Here is a 23,956-nt window from a genome sequence, read left to right as displayed (position 1 = left end):
AACTTACCAAAGTGCTCCGCCATTGGGCCTCTGACCAATTGGCACAGTGTCTGGGCTCATAAGTTTGAAGCGCACAAGCCAAAAATTATTCATCTCCCTTACGCGGCATCTGAAGAGTTCCTCTGTCACAACCCTGCTGCAAATGACACATTGCCTCTACCACTGCTCAACATTGACTAGTCCTCTACGACCTTGGCTCATCTACCTTTGCTATTTACATGCTGCTTGACCACCTAGTAGTTGACCCACTCTTACAATTTGCTTCACTCTGCTCGAGAGGTCGCTTGGTCTGGTGAACTTTGACACAGGTATTGGGTGATATGTGTGCCTAACCTCCATAGAGATGTGTTGTGGAGTGTAACCACCCTTCACGTAATGGCTACTCACCCTTCACCAATCCACGAGCTGGTGCGATGGCTTAATAAAATCAGTGCTCTTCCTCCACGATACCCCAGGCGGTTCCTTATAATCCGGATGCTGTCCAAGGATATGGCCTTTTGGCCCTCAAAAACCAATGTGTAGACTGTCTGTCCCTTCCTTGACGCTGCTGTGATCATAACTTCTCTCCTCGATTGACTATTGATAAGTGGCCCTTCTACAATCCGTAATGTTGAGGTGGCTTCAAGAACTTTGACCCAATGTTCGTCCCTTCAAACAACTTCCATGATTGGAATCTTTCTCGTGTTCATATTGCACAATGGATCTACCGGATTGACTTGTATTCCCCCTTGAAGCGCTGTTGGTCACATTGCTGGATCATACCCCATTGATTCTGCACATGAAGGCTCTCGAACTCGGCGTCAAGATATGAACGCAGGGGATGACCTTAGTTATTCTGCGACCTTGGGCTTGCTACAAACTGTAGACCCCGCGAAGAGGTTTCCATCGCTATCAACTTCATGCAGTATCCATTCAACTACTTGATGGATGTGTTGCAGGCCTAGGAGCAGTCAATGGCCTCTCAGCCTAACCTCTATTGTCTACATGGAGGTCTAGGCCCCGACGCGACACTCACCGTGTCACTTCACGGGCTTTGATCTCGATGCTCTAGGGATCTCATTGTTAGTTTTTGTAGCATCAGGTGTGTTCTAGCCACAAAATTTTGTGGAGAGGCTAGAATACATGAGATCTCCAAAACCCAGAAATCGTTTCTAGAAATTCTGCCTAGAATTAGATTATTAGCCAATTTTTAAATATTTCCTAAGTCTAAACTTAGGGAATATGGTTAATTAATTAGAATTAATTAAGTCAAAGTGTCAGTGATTTGGAAACACACAAATCGACTTCAAGTTAAACCTAGCCATCGATTAAGATTTAATCTTGGTCGTTGGAGTCCCAATAGAGGATTATAAGAAGAAGTCGATGGGCACTTGGAGAAAACACTTGAGAAGTTCGATTTCATGAGCAGATCGATGTCCACAATAGTAGCAGTAAGTTGCCGGAGAGAGAGCTAGTGAGATCGAAGCAGTGAGAGAGGGGCAAAGACAGTGAAGTTGGAGGAAGATTTCCAGATTTGGTTAGTGCATTTGCAAAGCCAAAAGAGCCACAGAGAGGCTGATGCAGAACAATGCAGTAGCCTCTAGAGGCAAAGTCGAATCACTGGGGAAGATTGACGTTTTCAGTTCCAGAGGTCGAGAAGGAGTCTGAGAGTGCCAAAGAAGTGTCTTTCTGATCAACAAAAGGCAGAACGACTTCATCAAAGTCCAGTAAGAGGCAAGCTGTCCAGCCAGCTACGTAGAGGCTGACGCAGAGCCTCAGAAGGCCGAAATTCTGAAGTCAAGTTGTGTCGGGAGATTCCCTGTGGGGTGATGAAAATTCCTCTCTAGATTTTTGCCAGTATTTCTTTCTAGGATTGCCAGTTCGACATCCAGTTGTACTCAGATTATTTCACTGCTGCTTAATAATAAAACCTTCATCTGTTGCACCGATTTTCCCAAGTTGGGTTTTTTTGGGACATTGGTCCAAAAATAACCGTGTTATTTTATGTGTGTGTGCTAGCATTTCTTCCAGTGTTTATACTTCCACAGTTTTATTTGTGTAGGTTGCAGTGTGAGTTATTCGATATTTGCTGTAGCAAATAGTAAATAAATTGTTAAATTTAATTAACAATTAGGAGAATAATTTCCAGTTGCTGCAATAGGATTCTGGTTGTGGAATTTTCACATGGTATCAAAGCGCAGTTGATCAGCTAGAGAGCTCAGTAGTGAAGACAGAAGGAGTTTCGCTGTTTAGTGTGGGTAGCAGATCAAAACCCCAGAGGCAACGCAGTCACTTTGCTGAGAGGCCAAGTTACTTGAGGAGATTCAATTTTTCTGAGTGAGGCACAGAAAAATTCGATCTCTCTAGATCGAGTGATTCCAAACGCAGAGAGAGCAACCCAGTATTTTTGCAGAGTAGATCTCTAGCTGGACGCAGTAGTTTTGCAGCAGTTTGCTAGGTCAGAGCTAGCGTTTGGTGGATGGAAGAAGAGCACAACCTGAGGGAAAATTTGTTGAGAAATGTAACTAGGTTTGGTGTTCATAAAATTTATTTGTCAAAAGAATTTTTATTATTGTTACAATGACTTATTAAAGCATGGGTTTCATGCTTGGGTCATCATTTTATTAGTCAAAGTCCCCATTGTGGACTTCTAGGATTAATAAAGAGTCATTAGAGTCATTGTATATTTTATGAGACCCTTCTTGGGCTTTCGAAAGATATAAAAAGAATTATTTTTGAGTAAAAAATGAATTGTCACCTCCACACCAAGTCGGCCTCAAGAAGATCAAGTTGGCCTCAAGGAAGGCAATTTGACCTCATTGGAAGGCTATATATACAAGGCAGTTCGACTTCATTTGGAGTATCTCTCTCTCTCAAGCATAGTTCGATATCTAAAGCTAGAAGATGGAAAAATGTGAAGTTGAAGGAAGGGGCTAAAAGGAGTGCGAGTTTGGTCAAGAAGGAAGGGAAGAAGAAAATCGAAGTTTTGGTGTCTCTCTCTCTCCCTTTCTCGTGTGGGCTGGTTTAGGAGATCGAAGTCTCCTTGTCAAGGTCGAAGCTGCTGTTGATGCTGGAAAGTCGAAGCTACTGCTAATGTCAGAAGCTGCCAAGTCGAAGTTGCGGTTGATGTTGGAAGTTGCCAAGTCGAAGTTGCTGCTAATGCCGGACGCTGTCAAGTCAAAGTTGCTAGGGTCAAAGTGCTGCTGCTACTAGGTCGAAGGTTGGATCGAAGAAGAAGAGGTTGGCTTGGTGTGGAGGAGGTCTTTGTCTAGGTTGAAGAGTCTCAAGGAAAACTATTGAAGGAAGAGATTTTGACTGGGTTTTCCTCTAGATAGGGGCTTTGCCTTGGCAGAGTGCCTACATCTTGTGTCTTGTGTTTTTGTGATCTTCATGCACACATGATTTGGTAATTGCTTGATGAAAGATAATATAACAAATAAGTAAAAGAAGCCAACATAATTCACAAGTAATTATCAAGAAAGGGAAATCTAGCCCTAGTCCTACTAGCATTGATTTCTCAACATGGTATCAGAGCTAAGGTCAAAGAAGATTGAAGATCACATCATTGGCTTGAAGGAAATGATTACTCCCTCTATGATAAGAATGGGATTCAATACTGCAGGAAGCTGTATAAAAAAGAACTACTACTTATTCAACAAAGTCAAAAGCCAAGCCTTCCTGGCTGCACTTATAGGTTCACTTAATAATGATAATGCATGGATTATTGACAGTGAAGCATCTAGGCATATGACAAGAAAGAGTAAACAACTTCACACTCTATCAAAGGAATCATCTTCTCATACAGTGGAATTGGGAGATAACAAAAGCTATTAGAAGCCTAGGATCAACATCATTAAAAGCTGGAGAATGGAGCTAAGGTGAAGGAGGAAAAATATAGTTTAAGGATCTATTGAAATTAATCTAAGGAACCTCAAGAAGTTGATTAAAGAATCACATAAGGAGACCTTATAAGGAAAGAAGCTTACTATCTTCAAGGATAATGTCTAACACAATAAAGGGAGAGAAAAAATTAGAAGGAGCATCCAATTATAATGCTTGGAAGAAGAGGATAGATCTCATCCTCGAAAATGATAAAGTCTTGGATCTAGTAAAAGGAAAAGTGAAGAAGTCTACAAAGAAATCAAGAAGCCTAAAGGGCCAAGAAAGAAGGGACAGGGATCAAGCAAACTTTGCCAAAGAAGTTTCACCAAAGAAGAACATGATGGAAGGACTCGAAGTCAAAGACCTATTTGTTAGGAACTCTATCCCTTGCATCCCTCAAGCTTGGAAGGAGCCCTTACCAACTTCCAAAGATAAGTATCTTACTCCTTGTATTGTCTTTTATATTTGGTTTCCCTTACTTATCTAAGTTTGTTTATATTAAATACTAATCACATTTCTAGTCATATTTTTGTTTAGAAAAGACTTGTTGAATATGGAAGAAGGCTTCACAAAACAAAGCATTGGAATTACAAGGTTTGTTAAGAAACAAGAGGTATGTTTTGAATTACAAGTTTTTGATATTTATTCTTGATAAACTATTACTAACATCTTTTTGTCTAGCTTTCTTGAATCTTAAAGATTCTTGATTGGGTGATTCATCATTAGATAAATCTACCCTCCTTATATCTTTGATTATTCTTGTGGAACCCTAGAAAGGTTCATTGTGAAAACCCTAACTTAAGGGTATGTCGATGATTATGTGTGAAACCCTAATATGCTTAGGGTTATTGTTGAAAGAAAATGTTTGATGTTTTGATGAAGTCATGTTTGGGATTTTGGTATGGATATGGAAACCCTAACTCGTTAGGGTTGAATGGTAATGTCTGAAATCCCGAACCTTTGAAGTATTGATAATTTAGGGTTTGCTATGTTTTGTATTGAAACCCTAGATCATTAGGGTTTGGTAGGATGTATAAGCAAGACCCTTATAATGTCTTAGAAATGAAATCCTTGGCATGTATGTGTTTGTCCGATCAAACCCTAGTTTGATCAAGTTTGTTATATGTCTAACTCTTATTGATATTTGTGTAGTTGGGTTTGACTAACACATGTTATGATGTGCTTGTGCATGATGATGAAATCCTAGATATATGAGTTGACCTAATTATTGATGGTCATGAGTCCTAGGGTTTGGAACTAAGCCTTAGTCAAAGTTTGATTCTCTAGGATGATAATATTTGTGAATTCTAGGGTTTTGTAATTAAACCTTAGTAGAGGTCCAAATCTCTGATATATGATGACAATGTGATAACGTGAGATTTGTGTAAGATTGTTGAAATCTGAGTTTTAGTTGTGATTGATGTTTGATTGAGAAAATCTAGGGTTTGCAACAAACCCTAGTGGAAGCTAGTCATGTTGTTGATTGAGCTGTGATTGGTTTTGATTATTGAAATCTCATGTATGAAATCTAGGGTTTGTATGAAATCCTAGTAGGAAGTCTAACATGTGAATTCTAAAGTTTGAGATACTTTGTAGATCTATATTTGTTTGAATTGTTTCTAGGGTTTGCTATATGTTGTAGTAGGGTATGTCATACCTTTGGAAGAAACATTGAAACCCTAGATGTAATGAAAGTTGTTATGAAATGCTCGAAGTCTTGATGAAGTAGTCTAGGGTTTATGACAAAATCCCTAGCAAGAAGTTGAAGAGTATGTGTCTCTTGTTTGTAATTAAGTTTGGGCATCTGATATATAAAGTTGAATGCTTCCGTGATTTTGATATGGTTAACTTCATGCTTCTATAGATTTGGTTGTACTTGCTATCTAAGTTGTGCAGGTACGTGATCTTCAAGATAGTGAAGATGTTCGTAAAGTAAAGTTGATGTGATAAGCATGATGTGAATAATGATGGTCATGACAACTCTGATGAGAAGGATGGAAGCCATGAAGGATTCTCCGATGTCGTAGAAAAGAAGTTGAGCCCCCTAAGTTAAGAGGGAGCTTGAATGAAAGGAATCTCCCTAGGATAAGAGGGAGCTTGGGTATATTCCTTGTATAGGAATGATTAGATCCTCCCTGGCTAAGAGGGAGTGATGGATATGGTTCTCTACTTCATGTGTCATGCACTAGACCAAGACTAATAGTTGTAAGTTTTAGTGAAGGCCATGAGTGAGAGAAGAAAATTGGAGAATGTATTTTGAAGGGCTGCTGAGATAAGAAAAGCTAGATCGATTTGTGGAATATGTTGCTGCATGAGAAGTAGGAAAGGAAGTTGTATGGTTGAGGAATCTTCTGTCAAGATTCATTGGGAAAGCTCTAAGTCCTACTATGAAAAGTTGAGAAGCAACATCAAGTTGTCTGGAAGACCCCGGAGGTTTGTATCTATTTATATACATTTGAAAGTTTTCACTGATTGGGGTTGTGTTTGTATAGGTAAATCTCTCGAAAGTTTGATAGCATGTTTTACGTGCCTAGAGTTGTCGATGATTGGGAGAGATTTGGTGCTGATCTGTTTGATCGGGGAGGATTTGTTACCGATTGAAATAATTGGGAAGTTGAGACTTTGTGTGTGAAACATTGCCTCGGAGGACATCTGGCCGACACTATGTGTTGATGTCTAGTTCCCGAAGTAGGGAGGGTGGCATTGGTCATAGAGCTCTGACCTCAGATACACACCTAGATCCCTGGGTTGATGGTTAGTAAGTAACCCTGATGGTACCTAGAGAGGCTGAAAGCTTTAGTCCATCTTAGTCCTACTCGGATAGATTGCCTTGGTCAGGAATGTAGTTCGTGGCATTGCGGTGCTTAAACTGTGAGAGACCTTGGATATATTGCCCTGGTTAGGAATCTAGTCCATGGCATTGCAGTGCCTAAACTCTTCATAGTTCATATAGTTTGAGATCTTCCATATGAATACCTCCCTAGTTAAGAGGGAGTGTTGAAAAATGTAACTAGGTTCGGTCTTCATAAAATGTATTTGTCAAAAGAATTTTTATTATTGTTACAATGACTTATTAAAGCATGGGTTTCATGCTTGGGTCATTATTTTATTAGTCAAAGTCTCCATTGTGGACTTCTAGGATTAATAAAGAGTCATTAGAGTCATTGTATCTTGGGCTTTTGAATGATGTAAAAAGAATTATTTTCGAGTAAAAAATGAATTATGTAACCTCCACACCAAGTCGGCCTCAAGGAAGGCAATTCGACCTCATTGGAAGGCTATATATACAAGGCAGTTCGACTTCATTTGGAGTATCTCTCTCTCTCAAGCATAGTTCGATATCTGAAGCTGGAAGCTGGAAAAATGCGAAGTTGAAGGAAGGGGCTAAAAGGAGTGCGAGTTTGGTCAAGAAGGAAGGGAAGAAGAAAATCGAAGTTTTGGTGTCTCTCTCTCTCTCTCTCTCTCTTGTGTGGGCTGGTTTAGGAGATCGAAGTCTCCTTGTCAAGGTCGAAGTTGCTGCTGATGCTGGAAGTTGCCAAGTCAAAGTTGCTAGGGTCGAAGTGCTGTTGCTACTAGGTCGAAGGTTGGATCGAAGAAGAAGATGCTGGCTTGGTGTGGAGGAGGTCTTTGTCTAGGTTGAAGAGTCTCAAGGAAAACTATTGAAGGAACAGATTTTGACTGGGTTTTCCCCTAGATAGAGGTTTTTCCCTGGCAGAGTGCGTACATCTTGTCTCTTGTGTTTTTGTTATCTTCATGCACACATAATTTGGTAATTGCTTGATGAAAGATAATATAAAAAATAAGTTAAAGAAGCCAACATAATTCACAAGTAATTATCAAGAAAGAGAAATCTAACCCTAATCCTACTAGCATTGATTTCTCAACAAAATTTTCCTCAGGGAACTTATAGTCTCAAGAAGTTAGACTTTCCTTGCAGATCAACAATCATTGTGAGCAGAGTTTCTCACTCCAGAAGGGAGTGTGAATAACTGAGCAGCAACTGAGTAGAAGGGAAGAGGAGATTTTCGACATTCGTTGAGATGGACACTTTTGGACTGCGTGATCATGATAGGTTGGATGGAGCTTCCAACTATTTTATCTGGAAGGCAAGGATGTTCTTCCTTCTAGATGAATATGGCCCAGTGTTTGCAATACCCTAGGATGCAGATTCGCTGAAGGAGTACAAAAAGGAGATGGTGCGGGCAAAGAGATTGATCCTAGATAGTGTCCGGGATCATGTTGTATCACACATAGCGGCCAAGGGAATGACCAAAGAGATGTGGGATACACTTTCCCGCTGTACCAGGGAACTTCTGAGCAGTTGAAGATGTACTTAGAGGAGAAGCTGAGGCTCATTCGAATGCAGAAGGGGGAAGGCATAGACTCTTTCCTCACCAGGATTCAGGAGGTCAGGGACTAGTTGTCAGCTGTGGGGAAATGCTTCAACCCACAGAGCTAGTGTGATTGGCACTAAACAGTGTCTCCTAGGAGTGGCAAGTGTTCGTCCAAAGTATTTTGGGCAGAGATACCTTGCCAAGTTGGGACATGATGTGGGCTGATTTGCAACAAGAGGAATTGAGGCGAGCTCTATTGAAGAGCTCCATCAGTGGCAACAATGGATTGAAGCAAGTGAAGGAGGAGGAAAATGTGACCCTTGCATCAAAGGGTCCCAATCAGGGACAGGGGGAGCAGAGGAAGAAGAAGAAGGACCTGTCAAAGGTCAAGTTCTTAAGATGTGGAGAGCTTGGTCACTATAGTACTCAGTGTCCTCTCGGGAAGAAGGACAAGGAGGAGAAGTAGGACCAACAGGCAACATCAACAAAGATCGATAGACGAAGACTTTGCCATGTTTGCTGATATACCTCCAGGAGTGAGGTGGAGTGACTTGGTATTGTCACCCCAGAGCGCTATAGTTGGGTAGAATCCTTGAGGAGTCCACCTCTTAGATCATTACCTGGCCTCGGGGGCCCACAATATTCAGTAGCAGGATGGATCAGTGGCAGTGGATGCAGTTAGATGCCATAGTGATAGACGCAAAGACTAGTAGCAGTTAGATGCTGGGGAGCGCAGTGCAGGGTTGGCAGCAATGTAGTTGGCACAGTGCAAAGTCAACAGGAGCGCATATTCTTTAGTGATAGTGCAGATACTAGCAGTGGTCAGAGACTCGGGAGAATGATGCATTATACTGATCATAATTGATTTAGTATTTTGGATGCTTTTCAGTTGCAGATGTTGCAGTTGCAGTAGCAACAGATGAGACGGAGTTGCAGTGCAGATGTAGTGTTGGTAGCAGTATAGCAGGGTTAGCAGCAGCACATATGCAACGGATATCAGAGTTGCGTAGTGGTTGGTGGGCAGTATAGCCAAACATCAGTAGCATGATAGGAGATGATGCAAAAACAAGGTGATGCTATAGGATGTGCACTAGAACACATTCCTTGCTAAGAGGGAGTGTTAGTTTTTGTTGCATCAAATGTGTTCTAGCCACGAAATTTTGTGGAGAGGCTAGAATACATGAGATCTCCAAAACCCAAAAATCGCTTTTGGAAATTCCGCATAACTAGTTTTTAAATATTTCGTAAGTCTAAACTTAGGGAATATGTTTAATTAATCAAAATTAATTAAGTCAAGGCGTGAATGATCTAGTAACTCACACGGATCGACTTCAAGTTAATCCTAGCCATCGATTAAGATTTAATCTTGGCTGTTGGAGTCCCAACATAGGATTATAAGAAGAAGTCGATGGGCACTTGGAGAAAACACTTGAGAAGTTCGATTTCATAAGCAGATCGATTTCTAGAGTAGCAGCAGTCAGTTGCTGGAGAGAGAGCTAGTGGGATCGAAGCAGTGAGAGAGGGGCAGAGATAGTGAAGTCGGAGGAAGATTTCTAGATCTGGTGAGTGCATTTGCAGAGAGGTAGAAGAGCCACTGAGAGGTTGATGCAGAACATTGCAGTAGCCTCTAGAGGCAAAATCGAACTGCTGGGGAAGATTGAAATTTTCAGTTCCAGCGGCCAGGAAGGAGTCCCAAAGTGTCGGAGAAGCGTTTTTCTTATCAATAGAAGGCAAAATGACTTCATCGGAGTCTAGTCTGAGGCAAGCCGTCTAGCCAACTATGCAGAGCAGTGCAGAGGCTGACGCAGAGCCTCAGAAGACTGAAATTCTGAAGGCAAGTTGTGCCGAGAGATTGCCTGTGGGGTGAGGAAAATTCCTCTCCAAATTTTTGCCAGTATTTCTCTATAGGATTGCTAGTTTTGGCATCCAGTTGTACTTAGATTATTTCACTGCTGCTTAATAATAAAACCCTCAGCTGCTGCACTGGTTTTCCCAAGTTGGGTTTTTCCGGGGACATTGGTCCAAAAATAACTGTGTTATTTTATGTGTGTGCTAGCATTTCTTCCATTGTTTATACTTCTGTAGTTTTATTTGTTGGTTGCAGTGTGAGTTATTCAATATTTGCTGTAGCAAACAGTGAATAAATAGTTAAATTTAATTAACAATTAGGAGAATAATTTCCAGTTGCTGCAATAAGATTCTGGTTGTGGAATTTTTACACTCGTCCTCTCTGTAATGGCGCTCCCTCTGTTGGTGATGTAGCTGATAAATAACTCGTCAATTTGGGATGGAATTGTGGTGTTGAATGGCCAGATGATCACCTACTCATTGCATTCAGATCTCAAGCTCCTCTATAGATCTGGGACGATGCTGCGTCCTTCCAACTTCGCTGTGTGATTCCCTTGTGCTGTTCTTGACCCATTGATTTCACCCTACAATATTAACCTCACGCAGTTTCTCCATCGTTTTTGGATTAGCGATGTGGCCTTCCAAACAAACAATCCTTCTTGTGGTGCCTCTCAGGTTTCTCCAAATAGTGGATCAGACTCCCTGTGGTCTGGAGTAGATGAGCTACGACTCCAGAGTGTTTCCCGGCCCCCACAAAGTCGACAATGGGCGTATGGCTACAATTCAGGGTCGTTGCTGTGATTAATGCTTCCTCAGCACAAGAGTCACACTCAATCTGTGAGGAGATATGTCAGTCGGTCCAGAAAGAGTGGCTTGTTGCGATCTCTTCGTTCCTTCACAAACAACTGCGCCCAAAGTGAACCCAAGAGATTGTCTACCGAAAGACCCCTGCAGTATTTTTCCCTTTTTAATAATTGTTCACAACCCTTTGAAAATTTTCCAATAATATATGTTCACGACCTTTTCAAATATCCATGTCTGGCCTTTTTAACTCGAGCCCTTCATAAAAAAATTCTTCTGCAACCAATGGCTGTCTCAAAAAAATGCCTTGCAGAAAAATAAACTCCAGAAGATTCAATAATAATGAGCTAATTAGGGTGGCTATAGAGAACCACCGAAATTGCCGAGATTCTAGCTAGGGTGAAATCACTGAAAACTAGTTTCTCTTGAAACCCTAGATCACGATCTTTCTAGAAGTTGATCTATAATAAACCCTTAGGCTGGTAGGATGCACAACTCTGATACCACTGTAAGATCCCAAATGGCTAAATAATCAACAAATCCGGAATATTTTAGTGTTCTAATTGAAATACTGACAAGGCGGAACTTGGAACACAAGGGATCTAAAAGAAATGCAACCTTTATATTATTAACTGAAGAAAATAGTACATGCCCATACAAAAATATTAGAGCCCCTGCAATGGCATGCATGATTGCTCATCAAAAGAGAAAACAAAGACTGAAGCATAATCGTGGACCCTAGATGGATCCACCAGACAAATCACACCCATGGGTTTTTCGTCCCTGGGATCAAACTGGAACTGGCCACACCAAGTTCTCAAGAAAACACAATAAGATAGATAAACTCAGGATGATCCCAATGTCTGGCCCTTATCCCCTTTTATTATCTTGGTGGACTCTCTAGAAACCTTATTTTATTGTTTTCCTTAGAAAAACGAAGGCAAAGACCATGGGCGAATACCACGGTAAATAATATGGGCAGATTCCATCCACTTTAACCATATCATGAAAAAGGGAATATTACACAATGTGAGGTGAGGATATGAACAAGGGTTCACATGATGACCTAAAAATATCTCAAGATTCAACCCTAGGGTTTGCTTGAAAAGGTAAGAACAAGTTCAAAAGCATGACAATCAACTGGGATGAGAAGTGCTTTCTACTGCAGCAAATTACTCCTTGCTGGGCATACTTCCCAGTCATGGAAATGAATACATCAACTTGATGAACTCTTGGCAGGTACATTGACAAAGCCAAGGTGAGACCTTTCTCAGCAAAATATTTCTGTCTGCATTTAGGCAAATTCTCCCTCAAGATGCTTGCCAAGTGAAGAGGATGAAGATGAAGAAGAAGGCTTTCTGTCCAAAATGAAAATATATACCAAAGAAAGGGTTTATCTTGGATAAGTGGGTGAGTAATGGCACATATTATTTTTTAACTGTCCAATCTAATTATTTGTCCCTCATTTGATAAGTCATAGTGAAGGTATGGGCCTCTCTCTGTCAATTCTCCCCCAATTTGTTATTGGTTTCAAAAGGGTACTTTCTTTTATTTTGGTTTCAAAATCAATACCCACTTGGTTTTTCTTATAGCAGTGTTCATCCACATTCACATCCAAGCTTAGATAGTCCAAAGAACAATCTGGCCATATATCTTTAATTGGAGGAATTAGAGCTATGGCATAAGTTATGGAGTCTTGATTACAAACCCCTTGGCCGATAGCCCAATAGCACACACTAAGGCAATTCAACTTAACATTTGGACATGTCACATACCAAATGGTGGCATTTAACTTGTCCATTTTTCATATTTTGACAAAACTTAAAATACAGTTCGTTTTAATGTCATATCTGCACAAGTGACTAGAGGGTGTGTTTACTATAAGAAAGCTTAAGGGGTCACATGATTGATTCTTTCCCAACATATTGGGGAAGAATATTTCCCCAAAGAGGTGTTTTGTTAAACTATGCTGGACTTCTTTTGGGGCTGTTTGTTGGTTATAAGGCTGGTTAGTGATTGTGAGTTATTTTTTGCAAGCTATTATTGAACATGTACTTCAATGCCACTATGTAAACCCAGGGAATTTTTAAAATAAAAAGCATTCCATATGCACTGGTAGATTGGAATTTATTACATGAGAAAGATAAAACAAGACAATTTAGGGAAGCTCGTTTACTGCACATGTTCACCACTGTGTTCTATTGTTAAAATATTGTTTTCACTGATATCTTTACTTTGGTTAAGAAGAGTGCACAACTTCTGAGTATGGGATATGCCTTGTGTACAACACTGCAAATGGTCAAATCTTTGGTTCTTGAGTCTATAGATTAGGGCTTTTAATTGCATGGCCACTTAGTTGAAGATCTGTATCATTCTTAGAGTTCTCAAGAATTCTCTAGAGTTGTAGTCAGAATATATAGACTCATTCCCAGGTTTCCTCTCAGGGAAGCATGAATTTCAAGTTTGTTGTCTTGCCACCTTCATGCAGGTGCTGAAAAGTACAATGATTTAAGAGTTGTAACCAGTAACAGGGGCATGCTTTACAATTATAATTGAGTACATATTCACTATGCTATATGTTGATTTTTTTTAGTTAGCTGCGGTTGGTATTCCCAGCTACAAGTCGGCTAAATAAATGGAGAAAATTAAATGAAAATTGAAATTTCAAATTGATCAAGTTGCCCCTCCAAAAGGTCAAGTCAGCCCACTTAAAGACACACCACTTGGGAAGCAACCTATCACTATATATTGCCATTCGATCTCACCAATTGGAGAGCAATTTGGGTCATCTCAGAACATCTAACCTTCTGTTCACACATGAGAAGGAGCTGAGGAAAGAGGCCGAGTTTTTCTGAGGAAGATAATCTTCTGTGGTAGGCAAATTTATCTTGCATTTGATCAGCGTTGACCAGCAGACTAGCTTGCATGTGTGGCCAGAGAGTTTGACTATTTGATCGAGATTTTCTGGGCAGTTCTTCTGGGCAGTTGACCACAGGTTGATTGAATTGCAGAGGAGCTGCAGGAGGGCAAATTTTGGCCCTGTTGACCAGGGTTGATTGAATTTCCGAGGCAGCACCAGGAAAACTGAAATTGGTCTGTTTGATCAGGTTTGACTTGTTGGGTTATTGTGGTCATTTTGACCAAAATTTTGACTGGAGAAATCAGATTGTCCTTTTGTTGAATTGAACAATTTCTCTTAAGAAAAGATTGCTGGGTTTTTCCCTAGTCAGGGTTTTCCCAGGGCAAATTTCTGGTGTCTGCTGTGCATTGTTGTCCTACTGTGACCTCTACTGCTCTATTGCATTTATTTTTGAAGTTTTCTGAAGTGTAAATGCTTAATGAACAATCTGGAATGTGCTAAATTTCATTAGAAGTAATTATCAGTAGTAGAAAACTGTACTTGATATTAACATTGGAAAATGAACATGGTATTAGAGCCAAATTGCTAAAGAGCAGCCCTAAAACAGGAGATAAGCTAGGAATGCTCTAGAAGGAGAACTAAGTTTGGACTGTGGAAGAGCAAATTCCCTAGTTATATAAGTCCAAGAAGAGAAGAGAAGTTAGATGTCTGGTTCTGTGATTCTGTCTTGAAAGGCGGGGTATGTCATCTGTTGGAGAGGAGGCTGGAATGATGCTGGCCGAGTTACCATCGTAATCTGTTCTGTTCCAGAAGGGAGGCTTGAAGCCCTAGAAGAAAGCTGCTAGGCCTCAGATCTGCCAGTAATGATAGGATGAAAGGCCTTTGGCTTCTGTAGAAGCTTCTGTGAGAGGGCCAAAGCTCTAGTTTATGGTCAAAAAGATCTCAGTCAGATTGAAAGGTGGCCGAGAAGCCTCAGGTCATGAACAGATGAACTTGAAAGAAGGGGCCTCAGATATTTGAGGCTAGGCCGCAGGCCTAGAAAGGATTGAGAGGCCTCAAACTCTTGAAGTAGAGCTGAGATGCCTCAACAGGCCAGCAAAGGTGGACATAGGTTGCTGATGATTTAGGAAGTCTTCTTTGACTAAACATAGTGCAGAAGATATTGGTCATACATGCATCCATCTCATCCACTCAAGGAGACAAGGGTTTGGTATATTATGGCCTTGATCTGAGACCGAATCTTTAAAGGTTATTTAAGGTCTGTTTGAAGAATGAATTCTAGACTGTAGAAAGAAACCGAGGTTAACCTATTATGACAACAGATGTAGGGCTGAGTTTGGCAGCAAAGAAATGGTGGACAAAGGAATTAATTAAGACCTATTTCAAGACCTTGTTGAGGAGCAGTTTAGGACCTGGTTTGGAGGACTAATAAGGCTGGGACAAAGTGCTCAAAGGAAGAAGTTTTTGTGTGAACACTGGAGGACAACCTATGTAGTGATGAATGGTCTGTAAGGTCCCCTCCTAGGGTCCTCTACCAGATCTATATTCTCTAATTTTAAATGCAATAAAAGGGCAATAATTTATTTTTTGACAAGAAATTTAAACAATGATATTTTGCCATTTAAAATCTAATTCCTACAATTTAAATAGTGAACATTTTATTTCAATCACTTACATAAGTAATCTATGCATAGAGTAATACTTGTATTGATGGCCCGGTGGAGATGCCCTTGAGCTGCTACTCCTGTTGGAACGCTCCTCTTGACTACCGACTAGATTTACCTTCTAGCCTACTAGGAAGTAATTTCTAGCCCGGGAAACCTCCACAGGTTCCTTAGCCCTCCGAGCCCAAGTCCAATCAGATGTAGTGTGTTCAAGATAAAACATTATTCCCCTCCTCTCTCTTAAACAATTCCTCCAAAACCACAGCCCAACCAAAACCAAAGCAAGACCAATGATCCCCCTTCCTTCCCTCATCTTTTCCCTTTTATGCCCCCTTCTCTTCTCCACCTCAACCACCTCTCATTAATGCCATAACTTCTCCCTCATCCTTACATTTGACTTCTCTTCTCCCAAGTAAACATGGGAGGACATTTGGGAATGTGATATGAATATATATATATATAATTTGATAATTAATTGGAGAGGACTATGTCTTCTCAAAATTTAAAAATTTGGGGAGGTAACTTTGGAATAATAACAAAATTTATACCAGTACTAAATTTACAGTTTCACCAATGTAGGTATGTACCAATATTTCTTGATAATTATAAGTCCATATTTTAAGGAATTTTAAACACTTAGTAAAATTTGCAGGATAAGATTAAATAGGGCATTACATACACTCCTCCTTCAGAAAACTTCGTCCCGAAGTTAGAGTGTAAAAGATACAAGAGTTCGAAGCAGTTTAGCAATAAGGCATAACAAATGGAGAGAGAGTTATAGTAGTAAAATTTGATAAGTCAGACAATGACATTACTTCCCATCAAGAGTCTCCAACTGATCTATATCCTCCTATCCCTCCTGACCTACTTCCGTTCCCACCCTATCCATCCTCTGCTGCTATATACGGTGGCATCAACTATACCAATCTAACCACTGATAAAACCAATATGGCGGAAGCGTCGACTATATCGACCTAACTTCCCCAGCAGGCAACTGGCAATCGTCATCACACGTCTAGGGGAGCGTGTCCACCACTACCCTCCCACGATTCCAGGTTTGGAGGTTACACGGTGGGAAATACCTCCACCCCTCCTCACAACTAGGGTCAACGCCCTAATATGGACCACACTACAGCACTGGTTGGACTTGTCATCGAATAATCCAGTCAGGTCATCTTGCCACCTGTCATTTACATTTTACTCATGTCATAAGAGTGCATATCAAGTAGATACCAAATGTAATAGAACAATGTACATTATACCTTTCCCCATGAGATGTCTTAACCTTCCCTCAATGGAAGAGTAGATCTCGGCTATCATATAGTTCTTTCCAACCTGCGGGTTAGCTCTCATTCATGCATTTATATAACAACAAGATATATAAGTGATCTTTAATCATCATGTTATTAAGTCTAGTATCCACGTGTCAATCTTGTAGTTCATACTGGAAATAAATCATAAATTCACTAAGTCATTTATTAAACAAATCATATCCACTTGAGCCATATATGAAACAAAATAATTCTGATAAGTCACGCACTAGATAATTCATCACTAAGTGAGTCATACATTTAGGCCATACATCAACCATTTCCATCATCAATACCAAATCCATCAAATGATTTATATAAGTAGTTTCACATGTCCAACTAAATGCATCAATATTACATAGCGTTCATAAATAAATAACATGGAACTGTAAAATAGAGTCTCAGCATAGGTAGCTATCTATGTCAAAATGGGCATCACAGATGCTCAAAAAGTGAGGGGTAGTCTTGACGTATAGTCTCTGCATCCTCCCAGGTAGCAGATCCTGGGCTATACTTGTCCCACTGGACCTTAACTTGGTCCATTGTGCAACGTCTGAGCTGTTGAACCCTACGGTCCAATATGCGTAATGGTTCAACCATTACGGTTCTTATGTCCGAGACCTGCAATTCCCTCCAATCCAGTTTGTGAGATTCTTCAGAAACATAATGTCGTAAAATAGATACATGAAAAACATCATGAGTTTTATGCAAATGGAGTGGTAGTACAAGACGATAGGCAACTGGTCCACTCTTCTCCTTGATCCTAAAAGGTCCTACGAACCGAGGTGACAATTTCGTCCCCTTCCCAAACCGAATGGTGCTTTTGTTGGGTCGGATATGGATAAAAACTTGGTCCCCTACTTCATAACTGCGATCACTCCTATGTGAGTCAGCATAACTCTTCTGTCTATCTTGTGCTTCCTTTAACCTTTGTCGAATCTGCTTTACCTGTTCCTCCATTTCTTGAACTAATTCTGGCCCAACTATTACTCGATCCTCCAACTTTTCCCAACTCAACGACGTCCTACATGGCCTTCCATATAGAGCTTGATAAGGAGGCATCCCGATTGAACTGTGGTAACTGTTATTATAGGCAAACTCTACCAATGGTAAGTACCTTTCCCATTGAGTCTGATTATCCATGATGTACATCCTAAGCATGTCTTCCATAACCTGATTTACTCTTTTAGTTTACCCATCTGTTTCTGGATGATATGCAGTGCTCAGGTTCAACTGAGTCCCTAGTGCTGATTGCAAACTTGTCCAAAACCTAGATGTAAATCGAGAGTCTCTATCAGAAATGATCTTTGTGGGTAACCCGTGTAGTCGAATAACTTCACTTATAAACACTCATGCCACATCAATAACATCGTAAGTGTCTCTTACTAGAATGAAATGGGCACTTTTGGTCAATTTATCAACTATAACCAATATAGCATTGTGCCTCTGTGAAGTGAGTGGCAAACCCACAACAAAATCCATGGAAATTACCTCCCATTTAGATATAGGGATGTCATGAGGTTGTAGGAGTCCTGCTGGATGGCGATGATCAGCCTTCACTCGCTGACATTCAAGACATTTGGCGACAAACTGGACTATGTCATGCTTCATGCCTACCCAAAAGAAGAGTTTCTTCGTGTCTGCGTACATCTTCTTTACTCCAGGATGTGCACAATAGAGTGCTCTATGTGCCTATTTGACGATGGTTCTTCTTATACCCCCTTCCTTAGGTACGTACATTCTCCCTTGAAATCTCAATAGCCCATCTGGTTCAAGGACATATCCCTCAAACTTTGGTTCTATCTGCTTCCCACTCTGGAGTGCTGAGATGACCTTTAGATACCAACTATCTTCAAAGAGTTTCTCCAACACACGTTCCCTTAAATCTACCTTTAAGGCTACTAGGGAGAAGGTTCGTGGTCTCTTGCTTAGTGCATCCGCCACCACATTCTCCTTTCCCTTGATGTATGAGATCTCAAAATCATACTCACTCATGAATTCGCTCCACCGCCTTTGTCTGGCGTTCAAATCCCTTTGAGTGAAGAGATGCTTCAGGCTTTGATGATCTGTTCTTAACTCAAATCTTCTCCCAATGAGGTAGTGTCTCCACAGTTTCAAGGCTAACATCACTGCTGCTAATTCTAAGTCATGGGTATCATACAAATCTTCATGTTTCTTCAATTTTCTAGATGCGTAAGCTATTACTCCGCCTTCTTGCATCAATACTGCATCCAATCTTTGTGCCAAAGCATCGGTGCAGACAATGAAGTCCTTTTCCATGTCTTGTACTCGAAGGATCTGTGCACTAGTTAGTAACCTCTTTAGTTCTGTGAATGCAGTGCCACATTCATATGCCCATTCATACCTAACCCCCTTTCGCGGTAATGTGGTGATGGGTTTTGCAATCTTTGAGAACCCTTCCACAAACTTGCGATAATACCCTGCTAGCCCCATAAAACTACGTACCTCATGGGCATTTTTTAGTATTGGCCAATCCATTATGGCCTTCACCTTTTTCGGGTCAACTGAAATCCCTTCTCTCGAAATGATGTGCCCAAGGTAATGAACTTTCTTCTGAAAGAAGGAACATTTTGACAATTTCCCATACAATTGATTTTCCCTTAAGCAAGTCAATACCACCCTTAGGTTCTTTTCATGCTCCTCTTCATTCTTGGAATACACAAGAATGTCGTCGAGGAAGACTTGCACAAATTGGTCCAAATACTTCCTGAACACACCATTCATGAGGCTCATGAATACTGCTGGTGCATTGGTTAAACCAAATGGAACAACTACGAACTCATAGTGCCCAAACCGAGTTCGAAATGCATTTTTTGAGATGTCCTCCTCCTTAATCCTCAATTGGTGGTATCAAAATCGTAGATCAATCTTTGAGAAAACTGTTGCTCCCTTCATTTGATCAAATAGGTCATCTATTCGAGGTATCAGGTACCTATTTTTTATTGTGGCTCTATTTAAGTCTCTATAATCTATGCATAGCCGCAAGGAACCATCATTCTTCTTGACAAAAATCACTATTGCATCCCAAGGTGAAATACTAGGTCTGATAAATCCCAAGTCTAAGAGCTCTTTTAGCTACATCTGCAACTCACAAAATTCTGGAGTTGTCATCCAATAGGGTGTCTTAGATATTAGTTCTGCACTAGGCTTTAGGTTGATTATGAAATCAATCTCCCTTAGAGGAGGTAATCCAGGCAATTCCCTAGGAAAAACATCCTTGAATTCTGACAAAATTGGATGTTGATCTAGGGAGGGTCCTTTCTAGTCACTTACAGCCTCGACCACATATAGTTTGCAACCTTGTCGGAGACAACGTTTTACCTTCATCATGGATATGAATCGTAGCGACACTCTCCTCTTGATTCCAGAGATCTCAATTGGCCTACCTTCATCATCTAAACAAATCACCTTCTTCTTGAAACAGTCTACCAAAGCTCGATGAGCTTCTAGCCAGTCCATTCCAATAATTACATCATACGTCCCCAATGCTGTGATGTATGCCTTCAACTTAGTCATACACACCCCGAGGTTTACTTGACATTGGTCAACACTAGGTCCTACTGCTTGTTTTATCCCAGAAGCCATCTCAACTTGTTTAAAGTCATCGTGCTCATAGGCTGCCAACCCACATTTTTCTAATGCAATTGGTGAAATGAAACTATCTGTAGCACCAGAATCAAACAAAATTTTAACTTTTACTTTGTTTATCATACTTGAGGTTTCTACCACGGCAGACTAGTGTTCAACTTGCTGGTTATCAACTGCTGCATAGATTCGATGGTGGCTACTTGCCCCCCCACTGGTGCTTTTCCTTCTCTACGGTTGTTACCAGCTTGTAACTCAGGGCAGTCCCGCTAGTAATGAGGTCCTCTGCATCCCCAACAAGTGATGCGCGGTAGACCTTGAACCGAATGTTGTGGAGTTCTTTGGAAAGAGTTCCTTCCCTTGGGACCCCTGCCCCTACTTGTTGCTCCTCTCGTATGGCCTTGGTTTGAACGCGCCCTTGAAGCTGCGGGTGAAGCTGCGCTAGCAACCATTGAAATCCCCACTGTCGGCGCTCTGGGTACCACCCTGTTTCCATATGGTGGTGGCCTTAGACTTCCTCCCCTTTGGAAGGTACGAGGGGCCTTCCCCATAAATCTTGGTTGGCGTGGAAAAATGGTTTTGTTTTCACCCTTTAAGTCTAAGTGTTCTTCGACATAACGAGCCTGTTCCACAACTTCTGCAACTGAGGATGGTTTCCACATTCGAACCATTGCCCTAATCTTAGGGTTCAATCCATAAATAAAACGATCTGCTTGGCGCTGGTCAGTATCCATGTAGGAGACATACTTGACCAATTCCATGAATCTAATTTCATATTCCTCCACCGTACGATTTCCCTGTACCAGGGCATGGAAGGCTCCTACTTGCTGTTCTTCATAATATGCTGGCAGGTACTTTTTCTTGAATCTCTCCTCAAATAATTCCCAAGTAACTGTGTCTAGAGTGAGGTGTAGTTGATGCTCCAAGTTACCCCACCAATTCAGAGCACTATCTTTGAGTTGGAATATTGCTATTTTAGCTTTTGAATTGGAATTGTAATCCCTTAGTGCGAAGCACCTTCTCATTCCTTCTAACCAGGCTTCTGCACGTTCGCTGGCACGACCTCCTGCAAACTCTGGGAGTTTAATCTTCTGGAGCTCCCTAGTAATGTCCTCGATTGGAGGTCCTCTATCAGAGTCTCTAGATCCCTCGAGATTCCCTAACCCTGATGGAGGGTGTTCCACTTCCACTTCATTTGTTTGGCGCCCTTTTAAGGTCTCATTAATTGCTTCTAGGGAACGCAAGATGAGAGTCAACTCTGGTGAAGGTAATGGGTTATTTGTAGGAGGTCCTTGTGATGACTCTCCGTGACCTTGATTTCTTCGCGTCCTCACCATTTTGAATTGTTCAAAATCTGCATGATACCTAAGACTTATTAGCACAACTTAGGGCCTTCTCAATTCTTACTCGGCTCACACATGTTTTGCATAATGATAGATGCAAGTTTTCCTTTTGTTATACTTGTAAACGACTATTTCTAATATAGAGATGATAACCGTGGGTCTACTAAATCCTCCCCCATTGCTATCTAAGCAAGTGCTACCACACACTGCTAGTCACCCTCAAATATCCTTAGATATCCCTAAACAATCATACTAAATCCATCTTATACATTTTGAGCATTCACATAATCATTAACTTACCATTTTTAATCACATTATTATAACTAGGTGCCCTTTTGAAATTTCATCAACAACGTTAGATTAGTTTTCAAAGTGGGTGCCTAGCTGTCTCAATCAACTCAATATTGACATTATTGTTAGATGTATACTATCCAATTGATGTATATAGAATGGCTAGTGCTACATGCTTGAAGATAATAATCAAATGAAATGTTTTAGATGATCTATATTCATGGAACCACAACATAAAAGATGGCCTTGTCATTAGTGTTGATGGAACATTGAAGGCATATACAAAGAAAACCGCAAACCTAGATGTTGTTTGGATAAAATTTACAGTTCTAAGCATTGGACAATTGTTAAAGAACAAATATCATGACTTATGTGACAAATATACACCACCAACTTGGACCCCATTCATGTGCATTGTAAAAATATTTCTATGTACCTGGGTACAATCTTAATTCATGGTATGGAAACAATTTCCAATTTAGTTAGCATGTGTTCGAATGATACATAGAACTCAAGGCTTTAATTTAGATAGATATGCATTTGATCCAACTAGGATATCGACACATGGATTGGTATACACAACATTATCATAAGCCAAAACCATGGATTCATTGTATCTTCTCAAGGAATTAACACAAGGAAACTTTCATGTGAATGAGAAGTAACCAAAGAAGTAAGATTCTTAGCAATGAATGCAACATGGAAAATAGAACACTTACATAGGCTAGTAAAAAGTACAAATATCTATCTATCTATCTATCTATATATATATATATCCTTTTTTTTTGAACACATATAAACTACTATCGCATAGTGACATCCTACAAGATGAATATTTAATGAGCAATTTGATCACACGCTTTTGAAAAATTCATTCAAACTACCCTCTAAGAAATAGTGGATATGCAAATTTCAATTTCAACCTTGCATACTTGATTCATAGTGTTCTCTCTTACACAAAAAAAAATGCTTAGACATTGCTACAACAAAAGGCTTTTGCTATAATAAAATTGAGTTTAGTGATGGATCAAGGAATCATAAAACAGGGTATGTGGAGCCTTTGGATCCCAATATTAAAATTGAAGTGCCAGATGATGACTATGGTCTTTATGCAATTGACATGTTGGATCCTTCATGGCTACCAAAACTTCTTCACATTAAGGAATTGTACTATTTTCATGATCTGATTGATACACTACTTGACTGGGGTTACGAAAAGGGGGTCACATTATTTGGCTATGGCTTTGACTTTCAGCAAAGCAACAGAATTACCAAATCAATGGATGGATTAAAAGAAAAACTGAAGGCAGCTTACAAGGCTTCTGGTGGAAAGAAAGTGAACATAGTTTCTCATTCGATGGGTGGATTGCTTGTCAAGTGTTTTCTTTCACTGTATCCAGATATATTTGAGAACTATGTAAGCACATGGGTGTGCATTGCTAGTCCTTTCCAAGGTTGTCCAGGTGTCATTAATGATTGTCTTTTGACTGGTATGCAATTTGTTTATGGGTTAGAGAGCTACCTGTTTATATCTTGCTGGACCATGCATCAACTGTTGATTGAATGCCCATCAATATATGAGATGATGACAAATATAGAGTTCAATTGGAACAAACTGCCACAAATACAAATTTGGCATAAGGAATATACAAAGGAAGGGGAATCATCTGCTGAGCTAGAATCATATGGTCCTAGCGAGAGTATTTCAATATTCCAAAAGGCACTGAAGGGAAACATGTTGAACTATGATGGGAAGTCAATACCTGTACCATTCAATATGGCCATCTCTAAATGGTCATTGGAAACTCGTCGAATCCTTGATACAGCAAAGCTACCAGATGGAATTAAATTTTATAATATTTTTGGCACAACACATGAAACACCTTTTAGTGTATGCTATGGAACAGAAACTTCCCTGATTGGCAAGCTGGAAGAAATTTGCAGTTCACAGCCTCATTATTCTTATGTGGATGGAGATGGAACTGTTCTTGCAGAGTCAGCAAGAAAAAGAATGCCATGACCATGGGACTTAAGGACG

The 23,956-nt window shown here is 40.3% G+C and overlaps 1 long non-coding RNA gene and 1 pseudogene across 1 annotated transcript in view; both read left to right on the top strand.

The window, feature by feature from the left end:
- The window catches only part of LOC149156761 (uncharacterized), a 149,668-nt gene that overhangs the window by 57,032 nt on the left and 68,680 nt on the right, over nt 1–23,956 (top strand). The gene's annotated exons all lie outside the window — the stretch shown is intronic.
- Nucleotides 8,850–23,938, top strand: LOC149156763 (phospholipase A(1) LCAT3 pseudogene; annotated as a pseudogene).

The sequence above is a fragment of the Pinus tabuliformis genome, chromosome 9 (genome assembly GCF_031772625.1).
Source record: "Pinus tabuliformis cultivar Carrire ecotype Pingquan chromosome 9, CPIR1, whole genome shotgun sequence".
In the NCBI taxonomy this organism is placed as follows: Eukaryota; Viridiplantae; Streptophyta; class Pinopsida; order Pinales; family Pinaceae; genus Pinus; species Pinus tabuliformis.
The sequence above is the reverse complement of the archived record's forward strand: the minus strand, read 5'-3'. Positions and strand labels throughout refer to the sequence as shown.